Raw genomic sequence first — 7,500 nt, 5'->3', positions numbered from 1 at the left:
TTCGGATTAATACTAAGTGGTTTAATAACTTATTAGTAGTTTATAAAAAACATCACCCTCACACTCGATCTGCATCACTAGTTTCTGTTATCATGTGATGTGTGATTTTGAATCACCACCAGAGGACAACACCTCAGAACGTGTGTCTATTTTACAGGAGGTCACGTGGTGCAGTTGGAGTTAGAGGCAGAACCAAAGAGCAGCACTCGAGTTCAGCTGCCTCGTGTAGGCAGAGAGAGTTGTAGATGTTTTCCAGAGCTGACTGCAGAGCTGTTTAGCAGTTACTACACCACAATGCAGACAATGACAACTTCAGCAGATTCACTGCTGAAGATGTTCATGAAGACTGAAAATGTACACCAGAGTCCCTACAAATACGTGACGTGACATACGGCCATGTGCGGTGACACAGACTCAGAATTCGTTCTCTGCATTTGACCCATCCAAAGTGCACACACACAGCAGTGAACACACACACACACACACACACACACACACACACACACACACACACACACACACAGCAGTGAACACAGACACACACACACACACAGCAGTGAACACACACACACACACACACACACACACACACAGCAGTGAACACACACACACACACACACACACACACACACAGCAGTGAACACAGACACACACACACGGATTTTTGGGCAGCCATTTATGCTGCGGCGCCCAGGGAGCAGTTGGGGGTTCGGTGCCTTGCTCAAGGGCACCTCAGTCGTGGCCAGCCCGAGACTCGAACCCACAACCGTGGGATTACGAGTCAGAAACTCCTACAATTAGGCCACGACTTGCCCCACTAACACCACACTAACACCACACTAACACCACACTAACACCACACAAACATCACAGAAACACCAAACTAACATCACACAATCAGCACACAAACAGCACGCTAACACCACATTAACACCCTACTAACACCACACAAACGCCACACAAACACCACACAAACAGCACACAAACACCACACAAACATCACACAAACAGCACACAAACATCACACAAACAGCACACAAACATCACACAAACAGCACGCTAACACCACACTAACACCCTACTAACACCACACAAACACCACACAAACACCACACTAACACCACACAAACACCACACTAACACCACACAAACACCACACTAACACCCTACTAACACCACACAAACACCGCACAAACATCACACAAACAGCACGCTAACACCACACTAACACCCTACTAACACCACACAAACACCACACAAACACCACACTAACACCACACAGCTAAAGAATGTCTACTTTAATGATCTCTTTTAGTTTAGTTTTTGCTAAACGATCAGTGAGAGCATGTTACTGCTGTTGTGTGTGAATTCAACCACAGAGGGGCATCAGTGTGTGATGGTACAGGTAGTGATGACAAAACACACACACACACACACACACACACACACACACACACACACACACACACACACACACACACAGCTGCTAATTAATGCTATGCTACCCCCAAACCTAACCTCACTAACCTGAGTAAATGAAATCAATTAAATATATTTTTATATAAATAAATAATTATTTTAAAAAATAAATTACATTTATTTATTTATTCATAGCTGTAAAAAATTGTTTTCCACTCCTTTGTGATCCACACAGACATACAGTAATACTGCGTTGTTATGTTACTGCATATTACATGTGTGTGTGTGTGTGTGTGTGTGTGTGTGTGTGTGTGTGTGTGTGTGTGTGTGTGTGTGTGTTCCATTAGTGAAGCTTTACAGAAACACACACTAATTCACACACATTACACACTCCTGATTTGTGCCAAAGACACTTTATGACTCGCCCATCTCCACAATCTCCAATCCTCTTATTGATGTTCCCATGGCCTTGTTACCATGGAAACAATGTTTACAGCCTTATGGCAGGCTAAAAATGCCTTGCATGTGTGGGAGACAAGACACAAACGTAACACACATGATTAGCTTTTTGATAGTTTTTTATTTTTATTTGTTGGCTCAGGATATAGCTTTATATTTGCATAAATTTGTGATAGACGTAAAAAAAAATACACACTACACCACAGTATATCATAAGAGAAGGGTGTGTGTGTGTGTGTGTGTGTGTGTGTGTGTGTGTGTGTGTGTGTGTGTGTGTGTGTGTGTGTGTGTGTGTGTGTGCGCTGATCTTCTCTGACATCAACGCCAGTCATTTTATATCCTGTGGTTCCTCTCAGCCTCAAAAGGAGCTGAGTTTTATAGATGCGATCTTCATCACACAGCAGCTTCACAGAAATCCTGATGTAGCTGTAGATCCCTAACAAACGAACCAGAGATGATAATTAGAGCACAGAGATCATATCAAATATTGTTTAAAGTATCTCTCCGTCCAAATCACAGATGGGAAAGAATGTCTGATCACATGTGGATAGTGTGATGGACAGCTGGAGAAGTAAGAACACAGGACTGGGACGTGATGACCGACTGAACAGCACTCTGAGGAGAAACTAATCAAAATGGGTTTGTGTGTTAATGAGACTGTGGAATGAAGAACAAACCAGCGCTCGTAATTTTGAGCTACAAGAGTCGACTCTGATTTATGAACTAAATGTGATTCAGAGAAAAGAGTCAGAATTTTCATTACTACTGATAATCAAATGCTTTTGGCCTTTAAAGCTGTGTGAAATGAATGGAGCCAAAAGAAATTGCTGAAACTCTACACTGAAGCTTCAGGTCTCATTTTTCTGACCTGGTGTCTATGAAAGTTTATAGAATTAAAGAAATCACTCTGATCGTACATGTTCATATAAATCCAGACAATCACCCTGATTAACACCTCACCATCATTATATTCACTGCTTCATATCTATAAGTGCTGCATTATCAGGACTGTCAGTCATCACATCATCTGTATATATTACACACTACTGCTGCTGTATAGTGTACTAAAGTATAATATTACACTATATTGTTATTTACACTCCCACACTTTATGTACAGAACTGATCATATTCTATATTCATATTTAATACTCATTCTGTCTGTATTGTATCTCATCGTCTGCATTGTCTTGTATAGTATAGTGTGTATAATATAGTGTGTATAGTGTAGTGTGTATAGTGTAGTGTGTATAGTATAGTGTGTATAATATAGTGTGTATAGTATAGTGTGTATAGTATAGTGTGTATAGTATAGTGTGTATAGTGTAGTGTGTATAGTGTAGTGTGTATAGTATAGTGTGTATAATATAGTGTGTATAGTATAGTGTGTATAGTATAGTGTGTATAGTATAGTGTGTACAGTATAGTGTGTATAGTATAGTGTGTATAGTATAGTGTGTATAGTGTAGTGTGTATAGTGTAGTGTGTACAGTATAGTGTGTATAGTATAGTGTGTATAGTATAGTGTGTATAGTATAGTGTGTATAGTGTAGTGTGTATAGTGTAGTGTGTATAGTATAGTGTGTATAATATAGTGTGTATAGTATAGTGTGTACAGTATAGTGTGTATAGTATAGTGTGTATAGTATAGTGTGTATAGTGTAGTGTGTATAGTGTAGTGTGTATAGTATAGTGTGTATAATATAGTGTGTATAGTATAGTGTGTACAGTATAGTGTGTATAGTATAGTGTATATAGTATAGTGTGTACAGTATAGTGTGTATAGTATAGTGTGTATAGTGTAGTGTATATAGTATAGTGTGTATAGTGTAGTGTGTATAGTGTAGTGTATATAGTATAGTGTGTATAGTGTAGTGTGTATAGTGTAGTGTATATAGTATATAGTATAGTGTGTATAGTGTGTATAGTGTAGTGTGTACAGTATAGTGTGTATAGTATAGTGTGTATAGTGTAGTGTGTATAGTGTGTATAGTATAGTGTGTATAGTATAGTGTGTATAGTATAGTGTGTATAGTATAGTGTGTATAGTGTAGTGTATATAGTATAGTGTGTATAGTGTAGTGTGTATAGTGTGTATAGTATAGTGTGTATAGTATAGTGTGTATAGTATAGTGTGTATAGTATAGTGTGTATAGTATAGTGTGTATAGTATAGTGTGTATAGTATAGTGTATAGTGTAGTGTATATAGTATAGTGTGTATAGTGTGTATAGTATAGTGTGTATAGTGTAGTGTGTATAGCATAGTATAATGTTATGTCTGTATTGTCTTGTATAGTATAGTGTGTATAGTATAGTGTATATAGTGTGTATAGTATAGTGTGTATAATATAGTGTGTATAGTATAGTGTGTATAATATAGTGTGTATAGTATAGTGTGTATAATATAGTGTGTATAGTATAGTGTGTACAGTATAGTGTGTATAGTATAGTGTGTATAATATAGTGTGTATAGTATAGTGTGTATAATATAGTGTGTATAGTATAGTGTGTATAATATAGTGTGTATAGTATAGTGTGTACAGTATAGTGTGTATAGTATAGTGTGTATAATATAGTGTGTATAGTATAGTGTGTATAATATAGTGTGTATAGTATAGTGTGTACAGTATAGTGTGTATAGTATAGTGTGTACAGTGTGTATAGTATAGTGTGTATAGTATAGTGTGTACAGTGTGTATAGTATAGTGTGTATAGTATAGTGTGTATAGTGTGTATAGTATAGTGTGTATAGTATAGTGTGTACAGTATAGTGTGTACAGTATAGTGTGTACAGTATAGTGTGTATAGTATAGTGTGTATAGTGTGTACAGTATAGTGTGTATAGTGTAGTGTTATTAGTGTCTGTACTTATGAGAGTCACAAACAGCTGGAACCAAATTCCTTGTGTGTGTCAACATTAAAACACTCGGCCAATAAACCTGGTTCTGGTTCTGGTTCTGATTCTGATTCTGATTCCTCAGATATATTGTGTAATTGAAGACAATGATAAAGATAATACGGTAATAAAAAGTAGAGAAAACACACACACACACACACACACACACACACACACACACACACACACAATTACACACACACACACAGATACACACTCACACACAATTACACAATCACACACACTCACTTTTGTATTGTTTCCATTGTTCAGTAAAGCTGTTCATTGTTAAATAGACATTGTCTCAAATAAAAATACTATATACAGATCGCTATACAAATACATTTTAATTGAATTTAATACATTAACTATTAAATGAGAGCAAAGGTAATGGTACTCTCTGGAAAGAGGAGGTAGCATGTGTCTATAATGTGTCTATAATGTGTCTATGATGTGTCTATAATGTGTCTATGATGTGTCTATAATGTGTCTATAATGTGTCTATAATGTGTCTATAATGTGTCTATAATGTGTCTATAATGTGTCTATAACAATCAGAGCTGTGGAGGACCAACATGACACACTTTCACCTGAGACTCAAACTCACTTTGTCACTACTCACTACTAAGTTTACATCTGTTTGGCAGCTTGAGTCAGTGTGTGTGTGTGTGTGTGTGTGTGTGTGTGTGTGTGTGTGTGTGTGTGTGTGTGTGTGAGAGAGAGAGATATGATGAGGTGACTCTGAGGTGGTAGCTATGAGGAGCTCTGTATTGCCACAGCAACCAGAAGGAAAATGAAATGAAACACATAAAATGACTCCCTGAAGGAAACACACACACACACACACACACACACACACACAATCACTCACTCACAGAAACACATACAATCACTCACTCACTCACACACACACACATGCTCACCAGGACGTGGAACACACAGCATTCACCAGGCCATAAGAAGTAAATATCTGTAGTGTTTATTTCTGCTGATTGCCGTCTCTGGTCAGGAGGAGGTGGAGTGTCTCTGTACTGAACATTCATGCTGGTTTGTTTCCTTTACCCAAAGATACACGATCTGGAGCATGGGCACTAAGGGAATGTTAAATAGGGACGACTGGTAAAAGGCATTTCCATTTTCTGAGCGAGATGACGGGTGTGTTGACCTGGTCAGACTTGGGATGAGACTGACACTCAATAATGTCCTTTTCCTCCTGTGCTGAAGATTGCTAGCATGGCTGATCTCCATTATGTCACTCTCACATATCCAGTCCAGCTTCATTCAAGGCTAGAGATGTGTTAGAGCTTTTTGGCTCTTGTTAGTCTATCAGTCTTAATCTCAGAGTGGAGGTGTTTCCATATGACCACAACCTGATGCCACATGTTGAATTGTTTGAAATGAAACCTAAATCCACACTGTACTGTTAGGACAATACTCATGCCACCATGTAGGTTCTGTTAGATCAGAACATCCAATGTCACTCTCAGATGGACCCAGTAAAGGATGCATTGGCTTCAACGTTAAATTTGGGTTAGTGTTAGTCTGTGAGCTGTTTCATTAAGGCCTCATCAAGAGCACCATGGGTCTTAGGGTTTAGGGTTAGGATCAGGGTTAGGGTTAGGGTTAGGATCAGGGTTAGGGTAAAGGTTAGGATCAGGGTTAGGATCAGGGTTAGGATCAGGGTTAGAGTTTAGGGTTAGGGTTAGGGTTTAGGGTTAGGATCAGAGTTAGGGTTTAGGGTTAGGATTAGGGTTAGGGTTTAGGGTTGGGGTTAGGGTTTAGGGTTGGGGTTAGGATTAGGGTTGGGGTTAGGATTAGGGTTAGGATTTAGGGTTAGGGTTAGGGTTGGGATTAGGGTTGGGGTTGGGATTAGGGTTAGGGTTAGGATTTTAGGGTTAGGGTTTAGGGTTAGGGTTAGGGTCAGACAGGTTTAAACTGTTAGGACTGGGTTTAAAATCAGGTTGTTGTTGATGCTGCTGATGCTGATGCTGATGATTACTCAATATCTCCATTACATCACACACTTCAGAAAATAAACAGGCGTTTGATCTTTGAGCTCCGACTGAAACATTGGAGTCATTTAAATTCATCACTGTTGCTATGAATTGATTTGACTGAACATTCAGGAACTAAAATTCATCCTTGTGAACCAACCAACTAACCATCCAAAGAACCAACTAACCAACCAACCAACCAACTAACCATCCAAAGAACCAACTAACCAACCAACCAACCAACTAACCATCCAAAGAACCAACTAACCAACCAACCAACCAACTAACCATCCAACCAACCAACTAACCAACCAACCAACCAACTAACCATCCAACCAACCAACTAACCAACCAACCAACCAACCAACTAACCATCCAACCAACCAACTAACCAACCAACCAACCAACCAACCAACTAACCAACTAACCATCCAACCAACCAACTAACCATCCAACCTTTTCATGAACTTTTCATCATATTTTAAAAACAAATTCATTCTATAAAGTGATTTTATCCAATTCAATACAATTGTACAGATAAATGAGTTCCTCAGACAGATTTAAACTAGGTATCGGACAAATGTTGAGTCTTTAAAAGCTACATAACTGACAAACAGCTAAAATGATGTGTGATGCACAATGACTGTGTTTGTGAGTGTGTCAGGCTCAGCATTATGCAGCAGCATGTTGTCTGAACACAACAATCAATAAAACATGACACAGTGGCCATTT

At 38.6% G+C, this 7,500-nt stretch overlaps 1 protein-coding gene across 3 annotated transcripts in view; it reads left to right on the top strand.

Moving 5' to 3' along the window:
* Window positions 1-7,419: 7,419 nt before the first annotated feature.
* Window positions 7,420-7,500, top strand: part of glra2 (glycine receptor, alpha 2) — a 15,671-nt gene continuing 15,590 nt past the window's right edge. For all 3 annotated transcript variants that reach the window (XR_003440462.2, XM_027145347.2, XM_027145346.2), the window contains exon 1: window positions 7,420-7,500. This exon is cut by the window's right edge and continues 167 nt beyond it. The gene's annotated coding sequence lies outside the window, so the exon portion shown is untranslated.

The sequence above is a fragment of the Tachysurus fulvidraco genome, chromosome 6, assembly GCF_022655615.1.
Source record: "Tachysurus fulvidraco isolate hzauxx_2018 chromosome 6, HZAU_PFXX_2.0, whole genome shotgun sequence".
Taxonomy (NCBI): domain Eukaryota; kingdom Metazoa; phylum Chordata; class Actinopteri; order Siluriformes; family Bagridae; genus Tachysurus; species Tachysurus fulvidraco.
The sequence above is the reverse complement of the archived record's forward strand: the minus strand, read 5'-3'. Positions and strand labels throughout refer to the sequence as shown.